Raw genomic sequence first — 17,931 nt, forward strand, 5'->3', positions numbered from 1 at the left:
TGAAGGAGAAATTTCCTGATAGTGAGAACAATCAACCAGGGAACGGCTTGACCCCAGAAGTTGTGGATGCTTCATCACTGGAGGCTTTTAAGATGACACTGGACATCCATTTATGTGAAATGGTATAGGACAGTGTTGGCGAACCTTTTCGTCACCAAGTGCCAAAACTGGAGCTCGCATGTGCCACAAACCAGAAGAGGAGCTGCCCGGTGAGCAAGCACGCACCATCTGGTCTTTGTGCATGAATGCGCGCCAGAAACCAAAAGAGCAGGTGCCCGGTGCACACATGCGCGCCGGGTGGCTGTTCTTCCAGTTTCGGGCTCTCTGCACGCATGAAGACCAGCTGGCCGACACGCCAGAACCTGGAAGAGCAACAGGCAATGGCTTGTGTGCCCGGAGAGATGGCTCTGCACGCTACTCCCGGCACATGTGCCATAGGTTTGCCATCATGGGTATAGGGGCTCCTGCTTGAAGAGGGGATTGGGCTAGAAGATCTTCAAGGTCCCTTCGAATTCTGATGATAATGATGAAGTCTTGATCCTCAAATAACAGAAGCCTGATATAGGCCACTCCTTGGCACTGAAAGAAGTAATATTTCCTTTCTGAGGAATCTCTGCCATTAGAAATTTTCAAAACATATAACCACGTTTTGAAAAAGATGGGACGCATAAGTACAAAGAGCAACACTGCTCCATATTCTGTGACTGTAATCATGACTCTCAGATCTCCAGACCTTAATGGCATGAAAAACAATCTGCCGACAGATTAGAAACTCTTTTCTTTATTTATTTTCTATTAATAGCTGTTCTTACCCTGTTTCCCTGAAAATAAGACCTCTCTGGATAATAAGCCCAATCGGACTTCTGAGCGCATGCGCTAAAATAAGCCCCTCTGAAAATATTGCAACACAGCAGCAGCCATGAGGTGACCACGCTCTCTGCCTCCTGCACCTCAAAAATAATAAGACCTCCCTGAAAATATGGCCAAGTGCTTATTTTGGGGGGGGGGGGGTTATCAAAAAAAGTAAGACCCTGGGAAACATGGTATTATTGGGAGACGGTTTTTATTGTTACCGAGCAATGGGGAAAAATGATTTTTTATTAAAACATGGTAAATGGGAATGGTACTTCTCATGGCAGACTCGAAATGACTTAGATGAGAAAGTAGAAGGGGAACTTACCCAATTTGCAGAATAGCCAACATTCTAGAAGATAGGCTCAAGATCCAGATGGATCTTGACAAGAGTTGAATACTGGCGTGGCACGACAAAACCGCGCTTGTCAAAATCGCGGTGATAAAATCGTGGCGCTAAAGCCGCGACGTCATCACCGCTACGACAACAGCGCGGCAACAGAAGGGCGCTTTAAAACGGCGCCGCGGCAGAAAGCCGATTTCAATTAAGGTAAGGGTTAGAATTAGGTTTAGGGGTTTGTTTTAGGGTTAGGTTTAGGGTTAGGTTTAGGGTTAGGTTTAGGGTTAGGTTTAGCGTTAAGTTTAGGTTTAGGGTTAGGTTTAGGGTACTGAGTGCTTGGGAATGCGCGAATTTGTCCTCCGTGACTATGTCATCGCGGTAAGGTCGCGTTTTTCCTTAGCGCTTAGAACGGCGCGAATTAGTCTTCGCGCTTATGTTTCCGCGGATAAGGGCTTCGCGGATTTGTGGTGGAACCGAATACTGGATCCTATCTAACAAAACGAAATTCAACATAGAGGAAAGTAAAGTCTTACATTTGGGCAAGAAAAACCAAAACTACACATAAAGACTGGGTGAAACCAGGCTTAGTAGCAGTAACTGTGAGAGGGATGGCGTCTTCGTGGACAACCAGTTAAATATGAGCCAGCAGTGTGCAGTGGCAGTCAAAAAAGCCAATGCAATCCTAAGATGCATTAACAGAAGGATACAATCAAGATCAAGTGAGGTACTAACACCACTCCTATAAGGCCTTAGTCAGACCACACCTAGAATACTGCATCCAGTTTTGGTCACCACAACTATAAAAAGATGTTGAGACTCTAGAAACAGTGCAGAGAAGAGCAACCAGGATGATTAGGGGACTGGAGGCTGGAGGCTAAAACATATGAAGAACGGTTGCAGAACTGACTAGTCTAGTGAGGAGAAGGACCAGGGGAGACACGATAGCAGGGTTCCAATATTTGCGTGACCCGTCAAAACCGCGCTCGACTAAACCGCGCCCGATTAAACCGCATCGCTGACGTCATCAACAGGGCGACAACAGCCAGCGCGGAGAAAGAAGGGCGCTTTAAATAGTGCTTTGAAAGCAAGCCGATTCAACTTAAGGTAAGGGTTAGGTTTAGGGTTAGCTTTAGGGTTAGGTTAAGGGTTAGGGTTAGGTTAAGGGTTAGGTTTAGGGTTAGGTTAAGGGTTAGGTTTAGGGTTAGGTTTAGGATTAGGATTAGGTTTAGGGGGGTTAGGTTTAGGTTTAGGGATTAATTTTAGGTTTAGGGTTTACAGCGTGCTTCTGTCTCCGTGCTGTTGTCGCCCTGTTGATGATGTCAGCGACGCAGTTTAGTTGAGCGCGGTTTTGTGGTGGAACCCAATATTTGAGGGGCTGCCACAGAGAGGAGGGGGGTCAAGCTATTTTCCAAAGCACTTGAAGGCCACACAAGGAATAATGGAGGGAAACTGGTCAAGGAGAGATTCAAACTAGAAATAAGGAGAAATTTTCTGACAGTGAAAGCAATCAACCAACGGAACAGAAGTTGCATTTGGAAGCTGTGGGAGCTTCATCACTGGAAGCTTTCAAGAAGAGACAGGACTGCCATTGTCAGAAATAGTGTAGGGTCTCTTGCTTGGGTGGTGGGGGAGTTGGACTATAGGACCTACAAGGTCCCTTCCAACTCTGTTAAACTGTTAAAAAAAACTCCAAGGAGTTTACTCCTCTATTTTGTCCTTCTCCCCCACCCTTTACTATCAAAACAAAGTTGAGAAAAAGCTCTAACTCCCATCTGGGTGAAAAGGTGTTTCAGATATCTTCCAAAGCTCAGTGTCTATTTTTATGAACTTTTCTTAATCTCCAAACATCAGAGCCTAGCAACAGAAGCTATTATAGTCGATAATGAACATCAGGAGCACAGAGAAGCTGGTGAAACAGCAGGGAGCAGATCTGGTAGATTCCAATTATTGGCAGCAGTTCTTTTTAATTTCTGCAATGCTTGCAGATATAATGAGCACAAAGTATATTAACACAATAAATAAGCAGCTTCTAGGAAAACAGCATAGTCTAATCTAATCCCATAGAGAAGGAATGGTGGCAAAAAAAAAACCCCAATCCTGAATTAATGTTATAATTACTATCAGTTTAAATAGCTGAATTCTCCCTCTACAGCTTTCCAGGAATCAAAGTCATCTTCCATGCCCACAACTGTCTACCTGTATTTTTCTATGCTCCAGTGCAGAAGAGAAGGCTGGAATGCTATATTATAGGTCAGTGATGGCTAACCTTTTTGCTATCATGTGCCAAAAGCATGGGGAGCGTAGGGGGGGGGGGTGTCATGCCCACACGTGACAACCCTCGTGCATGCCCATAGGGCCGTTTTTCTCCCTCCTGGGGTTTCAGAAGGCTTCCATGAAGCCTCCGGAGGGCGAAAAACAGCACAACGCACAAACTGGAAATCCGTTCACAAACTTTTGGGTTGCCCGTAGGGCCGTTTTTCTCCCTCCGGAGGCTTCAGGAGACTTCCGGATTGCGCACTGGAGTGTTTTTCGCCCTCCGGAGGCTTCAGGACGTGACCCGACAAAAGCGCGAACGTCATAAGCGCGCCGACAACACCGCGGCGCTAAAACCACGATGTCAAAAGCGCGCTGACAACAGCACGCCGACAGAAGCACGATTTAATTTAAGGTAAGGTTTAGGGTTAGGTTTAGGATTAGGTTTAGGTTTAGGGTTAGGTTTAGGGTTCCGTTACAGCGCGCTTCTGTCGGCGCGCTTTTGTCGGAGCGCTTTAGGGCTAATTAGTCGCTCATTCATCGCGCGGTTTTGTCACCGCGCTTTAGTCACCGCGGTTTAGTCAGGCGTGCTTTTGTTGTGCGCACATTTGTGGTGGAACCGCTTCAGGAAACCTCTGGAGGATGAAAACCAGCTGAAGATGAAGGCCGAAATCAGCTGGCCAGCACACACAAGCGCGCTGGAGTTGACAGGGCAACACCTCGCGTGCCTTAACAAATGGCTCCACATGCCACCTGTGGCATGCATGCAATAGGTTCTCCATCACGGTTATAGGCAGTTCTCAACTTATGACTTATGTAACTTGCGACTCAAACATTTCTGTTGCTAAGCGAGGCAGTTGCTAAATAGCAATAGCACTTGGACTTATATACCAACTTCGCAGCCCCCTCTAAGTGGTTTTACAGAGTCAGCATATTGCCCCCAACAATCTGGGTCCTCATTTTATGGATCTTGGAAAGATGGAAGGCTGAGTCAACCTTGAGCCTGGTGAGATTCAAACTGCCAAATTGCAGTTAGCCGGCAGCCTGCAGTATTGCACTCTAACCACTGCACCACAGCGGCTCTTAAATGACATAGTTGTTAAGTGAATTCCTGGAGTTGTTAAGTGAATTGTGTGGTTGTTAAATGAATCTGACTTCCCCAATGGACTTTTGCTTGTCAGAAGTCAGCTGAGAAATTTAAGTGCCCAAATTTTGAAGTTGTGTCTATTGGGATGCTGTGATAAGTGTGAAAACCAATTTTTCCAACACCATGGTAACTTTCAACAGTCACTAATTGAATGGCTGTAAATCGAGGACTAGCTATAATAGAAACAAAAGGCTCATGAAGCCAACTTTTTTTAAACACCTGAGTATAACAATTGTTGTTACAAGTGTTTTCTGGGATTTTCCAAAATTAGTATCTGCTGTATTACTATCCATGCTGCCTCTTTCCAATGAAATTTTGTAGGTCTTAAAATACGCCAAATCAATGCTTTTTCTGATTAAAAACCCTTTGGCAAAGTTGAAGCGGATTGTTCCAGGTTTTGCTCTAGAAAGACAGATGTATTATATATTTGCAATGAATTTAATGATTTTGAGCTGCACTGACACTTTTATTTAAAACTGCACTCTGCAAATTCCTATAAATCCTAATAAACTTGAATATCCTAGCATTGGACAATTAATACCAAAGAGCAGTAGATGTTTAAGGAAGATATTCATTCATTCATTCATTCATTCATTCATTCATTCATTCATTCATTCATTCATTCATTCATTCATTCATATATGCTGCTGAAATCAATTTGGCAACCTAGGATGAAAACTCTAAAAACATCTGGGAGGAGACTTTGTAGTAAAATGTATGTTTACATTCAACTTCTTTTTTCAACATGCAACTAGGTCAAACTAAATTGCAGTCTTATATTAAAATGAAGGCTGTTAATAACCTCTGGCTGATTGCTTCTAACAAATTCTTTATAAACTCAGTTAAGATGTAAGCATGTTTTAGTAAGCATCAATTATCTTATGAGACAACAAGTAAATAAAAGTACTTGGAATGGTCCAGGGTTCAAGGCATACCAGTGGTTCATATTGGGAGTATAGAATGACTTTAAACTGGGTTTCATAGGAAAATCTACAGCCGGGGTGTCAAACTGGTGGCCCATGGGCTGGATGAGTCACACACAGGCCATGCCCACCTCAGCTCTGTAAAGGGGAAAACGTCATGATACGTCACGTGACAGCATCGTGATCCCGCGAGTTTGATATCCATGATCTACAGAGTTGTCTGGATGACAGCAGTTGCCTACTGACTCAAAACCTGGAAGCCACCACTGGCACAACTTTAACACTGATTCCCAATGGAAAGCCAAATGGGCCACTGAACCACCAGTCATAGGAAGGCATATAAATGATCCTAGAAAAAATGGTGCCAGGCTTTGAACAACCACCATCAGCAATGGACAATCCCGAACAGGAGTGGCACCTCACACAATGTCTGGAGCCACGATGTGCAGTGGTCAGAGTGCAGTACTTCAGGCTACTTCTGCTGCCTGCCGGCTGCCTGCAATTCGGCCGTTCGAATCTCACCAGGCTCAAGGTTGACTCAGCCTTCCATCTTTCCAAGATCCATAAAATGGGGAGCCAGATTGTTGGGGGCAATATGCTGACTCTGTAAAACTGCTTAGAGGGGGCTGTAAAGCACTGTGAAGTGGTATGTAAGTCTAAGTGCTATTGCTATCTGCCAGGACTCTCTGTATAAATGGGGCATAGTATCCTCCCTTCAGTGTGACTGTGGGGGTCTCACAGAGGTGGGTTCCTACCAGTTCACACCTATTTGGTAGAACCGGTTCGTCAAATCTACCGAACCGGTTAGAAGAGGTTCCACCAGTGGACCCGGAAAGCAGGCCACACCTACAAAAGAGGTTCTAACATTTTTTGAAACCCACCACTGGTCCTTGGATATGATTATTCTACACTATCATGCTCATATTTATAAAACTCAGGGCCTCTGTGAAAGGTAAGGATGACTACTGCGTTTGTGGTGCAATCAGAACATTGCGTGTGTTGAAGTTGTTTTAACGCAAACCAAAGATGCCTTTTAAAAAACAAGTTTACATCATATTCTTATGCATGCCAGTGCTGTGGGTGAGGTAATTTACGGTGGTTCTGACAAGTATCGTCGGCATCTTCATATCCGGTCACATGGGCGGCAATCCACTCCCATCCGGTCACATGGGTGGCAAGCCACTCCCACAAAGGAGGCCACACCCACAGAGTAGGTTTGAACAATTTTTGAAACCCACCACTGGGGTCTCACATCAAACTAGATCACAGTGCCCGGCGGTAAGCTGAGGGCGTATACCAGTCCAGTATCTGATGTTTTAAATATAAATGATGCTGTGCTTCACTGGTTAGGTGGCCTAGACCAGAAGTCTCCAACCTTGCTAACTTTAAGCCTGGCGGACTCCCAGAATTCCCCAGCCAGGTAAGGTTGGAGACTCCTGGCCTAGACATTGGTGTTTGAATATAGATCTTTTTAACATTTATATTTTATTGTGTTCTGCTAATGTAGATGAAATGTTAATATCTATTGCTAGTCCATGTATGATATGCTATATACTAAATCAATAAATATATTGGGCTTCATATATACGTAGGGATGCAGTGGCTCAGTGACTAAGACGATCAGAAAGGTCGGCAGTTCGGCGGTTCAAATCCCTAGCACCGTGCAATGGAGTGAGCTCTTGTTACTTGTCCCAGCGCTGGCTCTTTGGCTTTGAAACGGAGATGAGCACCGCCCCCTCAGAATCAGGAACGACTAGCACATATGTGCAAGGGGAACGTTTACCTTTATATGCTTATGAGGCCCGCGGAACCTTGGATGGCCATCCAACAAGTAAAGCTATCTTCTCATACAAAGTACCACGCTTACAGATAGTACTGCATAAATAATAAGACTCCATCCGGAACGTATCCAGGCAAATTCATTTGGCCTGATATTGCAACAGGACGAGCAATTAGACAGACTCATTTGTACAAATAGTTTTCAGATCTCACTGGAAAGATAATTTCCTGTAATAAGTCACTACAGTGAGCAGAAGCAGAATAAAATGAAACTGTGAAGACATCCAAAAGGGTTGCAGTACAACTGTAGTATGCTTTCATTGATTCCAATAAATGATTTCCAATTTGCTCCTCAAAATATATAATTGAGGTTTATTCATTTTACAGCTATCCCAATCATATGAATGCACAAAATTGTCAATTGTACAAATGGGCCAAAATGCAGCAATTTATTAATGTAGAAAATCACAAGAATTCACTACAAGTTAGTATATCAAACTGTAATTAATATTATGATGAAAAAAGAATATTGATGCTTTTGAGTTTGGGTGTTGGAGAAGACTCCTGAAAATACCATGAACAACCAAAGAAATATTTTTTTTTAAAAAGGAAACTACAAAATAGTCCAGAATTCAAGGGATAGGTGCCCAGGCTCAAAATATCCTACTTCAGATATGTGAGGATTCTAGAGAAGGTCCCAAATGTGCCTTTTCAAAAGGCAACTGAACGTTCTTTGTTTTTCCTTGAAGATGTTTCACTTCTCATCCAAGAAGCTTCTTCAGTTCTGACAGAACAGAAGAAGCTTCTTGAATGAGCAGAGAAACTTCACAGAAAAACAAAGGTGCCTTTTGAAAAAGCACTTTTGGGACAACCATCACCTGGATGATTGACAATCTCCACAGACCAGGGATGTCAAACTCAAGGCCCGGGACTGGATGCGGCCCACAGGGTACTTAGATCTGGCCCACCATGACCCGACAAATGCGCGCTAGTCAAATGTGCGCCGAAAAAACCGCGACGTCAAAATCGCGATTAGGGGTTAGGGTTAGGGTGGATGTGTTATAAGGTTGTTTTCACGTCTAGTTTGTTGATGGTGCACGATTTTGACGTCGCGGTTTTGTCGGCGCGCATTGTACTAGCGCGCATTTGTCGGTGAACCCTGACCCACGGGGCCACACTGGAAACAGCAAAGGACCAGCCGGCGGTGCCTCTGCTAGCGAAAATGGGAGCTCGGGGAGGCCGTGCAAGGCCCGCCTGAACTCCGTTTTCGGCTGCGACGGCCTCCTGCAGTCCTCTAACAGTGAAAACGAAGGCCCAGGGGGGCCGCACAGGGAGGCTGCAGGAGGCTTTCGTGGTTGAAAACGGAGTCTCGATGAGTGAGGTTGAGCTGGCCATACCCACCCTGCCCATGTCCCCCGACCATCCTCCCCCCCCCCCGAGATCAAACACAACCCTGATGCAGCCCTCAATGAAATCGAGTTTGACACCCCTGCCATAGAAGTTCTAGAGAAGATTCTGAGGGTGGGAAAGGCAGAAAGAAAGAGAAAAGGAGACCAAGAGCAAGGTGAGTGGATTTAGTTAACAATGACATGAATTATCCTGTTGGAAGATCTGAAGGAACAGCTTGGAGACTGATGGTTAAGGATAAAATCTACCTATGTGGTTGCTTAGAGTCAATACATAATACATCAATCAATGAATCAATAATTAAGCTGCTGCCCAATTCCTCAGTACTGTATAGCCAAAGGCCATTGAAATAAAACACAATGGAAGACCTTCCTAAATGTGAAGAGAAGCAGAACTTCTGAGGGCTGCATGTTTTCAAGTGTGCTGGCTATTATTGAGAAAGCTGCGAATTTTGGGAGTTGAAGTCCATAATTTGAAATTTGCCAAGTCTGAAAAACACTGCCCTAGAACAATCCACCACAGAAAAATTAAAACCTGGCTTAACTCCGGCTATCTATATGGCCATGCACCGATAGAGGAGACTATGGAGGCTATTACCTAGTTTTGCAGAGAAGCTATCAAGGTCAGAGAACACCAAGGACACCATACAGACATCTTCATGTCTGAGGTTTTCCACCTTTTTCAAGCAAATATGAAATGTTAAGTACCGTGACACGACAAAACCGCGGTCGACTAAAGCGCGCCCGATTAAAGCGCGTCGCTGATGTCATCAACAGGGTGACAACAGCGAGCGCGGAGAAAGAAGGGCACTTTAAATAGCGCTTTGAAAGCAAGCAGATTCAAGTTAAGGTAAAGGTTAGGTTTAGGGTTAGGTTTAGGGTTAGGTTAAGGGTTAGGTTAGGGTTAGGGTTAGGGTTAGGGTTAGGTTAGGTTAAGGGTTAGGGTTAGGGTTAGGGTTAGGGTTAGGGTTAGGATTAGGTTTAGGGTTAGGTTAAGGGTTAGGATTAGGTTTAGGGTTAGGTTTAGGATTAGGTTTAGGAGCGTTAGGTTTAGGTTTAGGGGTTAATTTTAGGTTTAGCGTTTACAGCGTGCTTCTGTCTCTGCGCTGTTGTCGCCCTGTGATGACTTCAGCTACGTGGTTTCGTCGAGCGCGCTTTAGTCGAACACGGTTTTGTGGTGGAACCGTTAAGTACTGCTGGTTACTTTAAACACTGAACTTTTTTTTTATTAATTGAAGCAGTTGATTCAGCTTCTTAATACTTTACATTGACAACAAGGATTGCTAATTTTGAGAAACAGAGCAGTATTTCTAAACGCCATTAAGTTAAGGATGATGGTTTGGATTATTATTTTTGTTACAGAATTTCATATGGTTCTGATTAAAAAGTGTTTGGTAGTAAGGCATCTATAAATTACTTATTTTAATTCTATGCGTAGTATAGAAAAAATAAATTCCATGTAAATCTACATAATATATTCCAAGCTAATAAATGTACAGATTTCTAAAAATCTGCTAAAGGTAAGTCAACATAACTACTTTCCAAATACTGCCCTCTGCTGGATATAAAATCATTGTAAAACCTTAACTTTATATTTCAAAGAACAGCAGGCAATTATGTTGTCATTCCAGTAGCTTGTAAAATCTATAGGTGTTTTTTTTTAATTATGGGGCAATTCAACTTTTTTGGGGGGATCATTAACGATCATTTTATTCCATCAAGAAATTATATACACAGGAGTCTTAGGAGTCAAGAATGACTAAAAGGAGCATGCATACGTTTGTGTCATGCACAAACACAAAAACACTTCTAATTCTTTACATTTCTTCTTTTCTTAACTTGGTGGGACTTCATTCCTTTCTGGGTTAAGAGAATCTAGTTTATCAGTATATTTAGCCTGATAAATTGCAGGCTTGATTTACTGAAAAAAGCCAAGATTTTACCAGAAGATTATTTCCACAAAATATCACTTAAGTTAATCAGAGACACGTTTTATTGTAAACATTTAGTACCTTGAGCCAAGAAACAAATGCTTAGAGCAGAGGTGTCCGACCTTGTAGTGGACTTTAACTCCCAGAATTTCTCAGCCAGCCAGTTCCCCTGGCTGGGGAACTCTGGGAGTTGAAGCCTACAAATGTTAATATTGCCCTGAATCTCTCACTGTTCCCTTTGTATTAATTGGAAGCTGTTGATCATTCATAGTATGTCACACCAAGTCAGGCTTGGTTACAACTCATTAACATTCAATCATTATAATTCTCAGTATATTTGATACCCTCTTTTTTATTTTGCCTAGCCTTTGAAAATGATATCATGTACACACATTTTAAATTTGTTCTGGGAATTAGAATGGTTGTTAGATTTATTCTTTGTTTCCTGAGGAAACATATCCTGGTAATATATTCAAGTCTGTTTTAGACAGTTTACAGTAATACATAAAAATAATATATTTCCCCCACAGAGATCTATCCTGCTTCCATTCTAATTAGAAAACAGAGAGTAACCGTCTTTTTCGAATTGCTGCACTTGTTTCCAATTGTTCTAACATCCATCAAACTCTGAGGTTTTGGTCCCACAAGAGAACGGAAGGATTTTCTTTGTATTTCACAGAAAAACAGCACGATGCAAGCATCATGACTTTTTACCAACAAGATGAAATTGTATGTAGCAAAAGTCCCTAAATCTTGATTTGAACTTGTCCGGAACAGCACTTAAGTATTGACGCATATTTTTGCTACAAAGGGGTTGATAAGCATAGGTTGCAAATCTCCCAGTGGTGGGATTCAAAAATTCTTACTACTGGTTCTGTGGGTGTGGCTTGATGGGCGTGATGTGGCAGGGGAAGGATACTGTAAAACCTCCATTCCCTCCCCACTCCAGGGAAAAGTTACTGCAAAATCCCCATTTCTTCCCGATCAGCTGGGACTCAGGAGGCAGAGAATAGATGGGGTGGGGCCAGCCAGAGGTGGTATTTGCCGGTTCTCCAAACTACTCAAAATTTCTGCTACCAGTTCTCCAGAACTGGTCAGAACCTGCTGAATACCACCTCTGCTGCAGATGATTGCAAAAGGTTTGATGTGCACACCTCCTAAATCTCAACTACCCATTAATTGCATGCTGATGGGTTGATTCAACTTTCTGTTGGGAGGCGGGCAATTTGAACACCCTCTAACAAGAACGTTAACATAAGCAGAAATTATGAATAATGTTAGGGCCCACCAGCTGCCAACAGAGCTGGCGGCAGACTCGCACAATGAGGAAATTTGGGAGGAACTTGGGCCAGCTCTGGAGTCTGGGGAAGGCTCTGATGGATGCTGTGCATTGGACACAAAGATAGAGCCAGGGCCGTCCGACATTTCCCAGCCACTGGAGAGGCAGCTGCCTTTGGAGGCTGAGATAAGTGGAAAGGAAGAACAGCTGGGTCCTGTTCCAGATGTGCGTATGCACAGAGCTCTTAGGACAGGAGAACAACTGAGGACAAGGAGTCGACTCAGGAAGCAAGGCACATGTAGACCAGTGGTGGGATTCAATTTTTTTTACTACCAGTTCTGTGGGAGTGGCCTGGTGGGCATAGCATGGCTTGGTGGGTGTGGCCTGGTGGGCGTGGCAGGGGAAGGATACTGTAAAATCTCCATTCCCACCCCACTCCAGGGGAAGGTTACTGCAAAATCCACATTTCCTCTCGATCAGCTGGGACTTGGGAGGCAGAGAATAGATGGGGCGGGGCCAGCCAGAGGTGGTATTTGCTGGTTCTTTGAACTACTCAAAATTTCTGCTACCGGATCTCGAGAACCGGTCAGAACCTGCTGAATACCACCTCTGTTGCAGATGATTGCAAAAGGGTTTGATGCGCACAGCTCTCAAAATCTAAACCTAAAAAATCTAACCTAAAAATCCTCAAAATTTAACCTAAATCTACTGTAAAATCTCCATTCCCATCCCACTCCAGGGGAAGGCTACTGCAAAATCGCCATTTCCTCCTGATCAGCTGAGACTCAGGAGGCAGAGAATAGATGGGGCGGGGCCAGTCAGAGGTGGTATTTATTCTCTGAACAATTCAAAATTTCCACTACCGGTTCTCCAGAACTGGTCAGAACCTGCTGAGTACAACCTCTGATGTGGACACTGAGTGGCCCCTCTTTCCTGACAGTTAGAACATTTAATCAGTGAAACAACTTCCCTCCAGAAGTTGTAAATGCTCCAACAGCAGAGGTTTTTAAGAAGAGATTGGATAACCATTTGTCTGAAGTGGTGTAGGGTATCCTGCCTTAGCAGGGGGTTGGACTAGAAGACCTCCAAGGTCCCTTCCAATTCTGTTATTCTATCTTAGTTCTAATGACAACAACTTATAGTACGAGGCAGTCCAGTTATGTGCTGCTAGTTTCTACTTGGGTCCATTTGCCCCTGTCCAGGAGGTCAGATTGCTAATGAATGTCCTTGTGTTGCTGTGACGGGTCAGCTTCTAGTAAGATGATAATCGTCCACAGTAATACTGGATGAACAAGTCTGTTGGGTGAGGGAGTGTCCCATTCTTGGACATCTGTCTTTTTCGGTATTGGGTTCTTCAGCAGTATTGGTAGGTAGTGGAGGGGGACTGCAATGAATAGGACAGATGCCTTTCCTATGGGAAAGGGTCCAGGTCTCAACATCTGCTCAGGATGTGGAAATGCTGGGATAGTTTGCTTCTCTGCTCCTCCATGAGCTCTTGAAAACAGCATCTGAGCTTCTACTTAAGACCAGTGGTGAAATTCTTTTTTTTTTACTACTGGTTCTGTGAGCGTGGCTTGATGGGCGTGGCAGAGGAAGGATACTCAAAATCTCCATTCCCATCCCAATTTGGGCCAGCCAAAGGTGGCATTTGCCAGTTCTCCAAACTACTCAAACTACCTTCACCCTTGTTTAAGACTAACTAGCCACATAATGCATAATTAATCTTTTACATCACCTCAAGCAGAAATAGAAAAATAATTACCAGCTTCAGCAGCTGTAAAAGGTCCAATGATTTTCCTTTCCGAGACAGAAGAGGAAATTGCTTTGGTTGACAGTTCAACTGAAGATGAGGTAGGAGAACTCCAAAGCAGAGCCAAGAGAAGTACTGTAATTAATTCTGAAATATCTTGTTGTGGTGTAATCTGCATGAAGTCATCTCTAAAAATGAACATTAACATACCTGAAAGAAGATTTGATTCTACGCGGAAAGAAATAAAAAATTAAGGAACTGATGGTCTCCTGAAGGGGAAAAAAAATCTAGGCCAGGGATGGGAAATTAATTTTCCCAAGAGGCTACAGGAGAATATGAGACTGTTGTGGAGGACCAAATCAATAGGGCTGTGAAGGTACACAGGATATGCACACAGGCATGTACGTAAATTGAAAATAAAACAGCAGTTGCCTTTAAAATAAAAGCAATCCATGCGGGCTAGGCAGGGAGAGTCAAAGGGCTGGAGGTGGCCTAAGGCAATGATGGTGAACCTTTTTGGCACCGAGTGCCAAAAAGTTCACACGGAAATGTCTGTGCATGCGTGCATGCTCGTCGGGGCCACACTCCGGAAAAGCTGAACCTTTAGCATGTATGCATGCCCAATGATCAGCTGGCTGGCACGCATGCGCACGCGGGATTTTGGCACTGCCACACGTGCGAAGGGATTGCGCTCCGGAAAAGCCAAACTTCCAGATTCTGGCATGCATGCACACCTGGCAATCAGCTGGCCGGCGCGCATGCACACACTGGTTTTCCGCACTGCCGCGCACGCGAAGGTCAGCTAATCGTCATGCACGCATTCATGACAGAAACACAGAAGGCAAACAGGGAAGGCCCCACACGCTGGGCAACATTTTAGGCATGGATGCCATTGGTTCGCCATCACGGGCCATAGGGTTATAAAATAGCCAGGTCTGATCTAAACTTTAGCAATAAAACACTCAAAACTTCAAAAGATCACGGCAGAAGAGGGGGCTCTGGAAAAAAAAGTGTTTTAAGCCTCATGAATATTGAGGACTAGTAGCCTCCATGGCTATTAAGTTTCAAAGAATTCTATAATCATCAATATTTTAATCTTATTATAGACAAATCCAGTTGAGAATTAGAATTCTCAAGAAATCTATTCAGTGCAACAATTTGCACCTCTTTAGGAAATGAACTTCTCTAGAATATGGTGGAGGGGAAAAAAAGTAACGTATTTTTCAGGTTTGTTTCAGGTTTTAGGTGGTTAAAAAGCACAAATAATTTAACCCTATCACTGAGACAGGAAGACAAGTGAAAACTTTTCTTCATCCTGCCAATTTTATTTATCTCTAGATGAATGAGAACATTTTTATGATCCTAATATTGCTGTTAATTATCTGAGAAAAGATCTGAAGCTCATACTGAGATCGAAATACAACAGCAGTCCTCACCGTAATTAGAAAAACATCAAGAGGACCATTCTTTTATTATGCATCACATTTTGAAGCACAATTTTTTTCTTTAATTTACTTTTTGAAGTAGATTAGAGTTTCAATTTTAAGGAGAGAGTGAAAGTCTGCAAAACAGGGATGTCTCTTCCATTTAATCAGCTTTCTTCCTCCTCTTCTCCTTGTTTTATTATATTTTGCCCAATTTCCATTTTTTATCTTGATTCTGATTGCTACTTTCCCCCCCTTTCCTAGGTTTTCCTCACCCTTTTTTATTTTCACTAGTTCTTTTTAGTCTTTTTCCTTTTTTTTTACTACTACTATCATTTTTATGTTATTCAAATGTAAAGATTTTCCTTTCTGAAGTTTTACTTTTGACAAAAGGGTTATTAAGTTCTTAATATGATTTTTCTTTTTCCTTGGCTCGTGAGCCAGTTGGATCTTTGCTGTATAAGAGAAAAATTCTTTAGATTTATATATAATGTTATCATCATTTTTATTACAGAATATTAGAGGGACAAAGATTTTTCTACAGATACATTTTATAACTGAGGGGGAAAATGATGTTCAGTTACAAATCTTGACTAATAAATGCTCTGTCCTACACATTGGCAAAAAAATTCAGAACACCAAATACAAGTTGGACAGAAACTATCTTGTCGAAGACCCCTTACTCTGTCAAGGATCTAGGAGTACTCATCTCAAATCAGGGATGTGCAGTCAGGGAAGGCAGAGCCTCACCACTGTCATCATGAAAAGAAAAGAAAAGGAAAAAGGGAAAAGGCAAGAGCTGAGGTCAGGCTGAGCTAGTTGCTGCCAGAGTCACCATGGATGATTCTGCTTAACTGTTTAAAAAAGCCTCTAAAAAGCACCCTCTACAGGAGGAGGGAGGAGAACGATGTGCCTCATCTAATCTGACTTTAGGCATTTTATGATCACTTGAGCAGAGTTAAGCAAGGGTTAAAAGGCGAAAAATTCCTGACGTAGGTGAGGACTCAGCTCTTGCCTTTTTCCTTTTACATTTTTTTTCTTTTCATGATGACAGGCAAGAGCAGAGTTGAAATCTTCTCTGAAACAGCTGGAAAAGGTATGTGTGGGTTGGAGGGAGGGGGAGGAATTCAAATTTCATCCTCAAGTGTAGATCCCTCCCCAAGTGTAGATCCCTCCCCAAGTGTAGTTTGATTGCAGGCAGAGCCATGTTGCCTTTTCAAACACACACACACACACACACACACAGACACCTGGATAAAACTATATAAGCCCAGCTTCACTAATTACAAGTTTGAAAAGGCAACGTGACTCCACCTGCAATCAAAGGCTTGGATCGGCTCCCCTCCAGCTTCTCTGACCCCAACCTGCAAGCAGGAGGTGAGTGGGTGGGTGGGCTTTATTGTGTTTCAGGCACTTCCCACCCAGACAGCAGGCTGCATTTGCAATGGTGTTTGGGGAAGGCAGCAGGGGAATGGGGGGAGGGTATGGCAGAGGAGCTGCTTTCAAGCGATTGGAAAATATATCCAATCCAACTTCTGTGTTTGTGTTTGTTTGAGAGAGAGTGAGTGAGAGAGGGAAGGAGGTAGGAGAGATAGTCCAATCCAACTTCTTTGTGTGCATGTGTCTGTTTGAGAGAGGGGGGAGGGAGGGAGAGAGGGAGGGAGGAGGGGGAGGGAGAAGAAAAAGAATGAAGGAAACTTTTTCACAAAAGAGAAAAACAAATGATGTCGCTTTAAATCGGAACTGAGCATGACTGGCTGTGGAATTCTGGGAGTTGAAGCCCACAAGTCTAAAAAAATTTGAAACCCACCACTGTGTCAGTGCCTCACCAGCCATAAACCTCACCGCACATCACTGTCTCAAACGATCTAAGCCCTGGAGCTCACTGTAACAGCATTGCCAAAAAGGCATTAAGAGTTGTTAACCTAATTTTGCGAAGCTTCTTCTCTGGCATCATTGTATTGCTAACTAGGGCATATAAAACCTTTGCCAGACCAATTCTCAAATAAAGCTCATCTGCCAGGAATCCACACTGTATTCGGACATTAATACGATTGAGCAGGTCCATAGGTATTTCACGAGAAGAGTCCTCCACTCCTCTGCTCACAAGAGAATCCCTTATGCCACCAGGCTTGAAATTTTGGGCTTGGACAATCAGGAACTGCGCCGCCTGGGTTTTGATCTAAGCACAGTACACGAAATTGTCTGCTACAACGTCTTACCCATCAATGACTTCTTCAGCTTCAACCTCAATAATACACGGGAAAACAATAGATACAAATTCAAGGTAAACTGCTTCAAACTCAATTGCAGAAAATACGACTTCAGCAACGGACTGGTCACTGCCTAGAATGCTCTACCTGACTCCATTGTTACATCCTCAAACCCCCAAAACTTTAACCTTAGACTGTCTACCCTGGACCTCACCCCATTCCTAAGAGGTCCATTATGGGGGCGTGCATAAGCGCACTAGCGTGCCTACTGTCCCCATTTTTTTGTATTCATTTCTTTTGTTCATGTCCATGTTTATATTTACGTGGCACGACAAAACCGCGGTCCACTAAAGCACGCCCGATTAAAGCGCGTCGCTGACGTCATCAGAAGTGCGACAACAGCGACCGCGGAGAAAAAAGGACGCTTTAAAAAGCGCTTTGAAAGCAAGCCGATTCACGTTAAGTTAAGGGTTAGGTTTAGGTTTAGGGTTAGGTTAAGGGTTAGGGTTAGGTTTAGGGTTAGGTTAAGCGTTAGGGTTAGGTTTAGGGTTAGGTTAAGGGTTAGGGTTAGGTTTAGGGTTAGGTTAAGCGTTAGGGTTAGGTTTAGGGTTAGGTTAAGGGTTAGCATTAGGTT

General features: G+C 43.4%; 1 protein-coding gene across 1 annotated transcript in view; it reads right to left on the reverse strand.

The window, feature by feature from the left end:
* The window catches only part of ASCC1 (activating signal cointegrator 1 complex subunit 1), a 133,062-nt gene that overhangs the window by 86,366 nt on the left and 28,765 nt on the right, over positions 1–17,931 (reverse strand). The window lies entirely within an intron of this gene.

The sequence above is a fragment of the Thamnophis elegans genome, chromosome 15 (assembly GCF_009769535.1).
Source record: "Thamnophis elegans isolate rThaEle1 chromosome 15, rThaEle1.pri, whole genome shotgun sequence".
Lineage (NCBI taxonomy): Eukaryota > Metazoa > Chordata > Lepidosauria > Squamata > Colubridae > Thamnophis > Thamnophis elegans.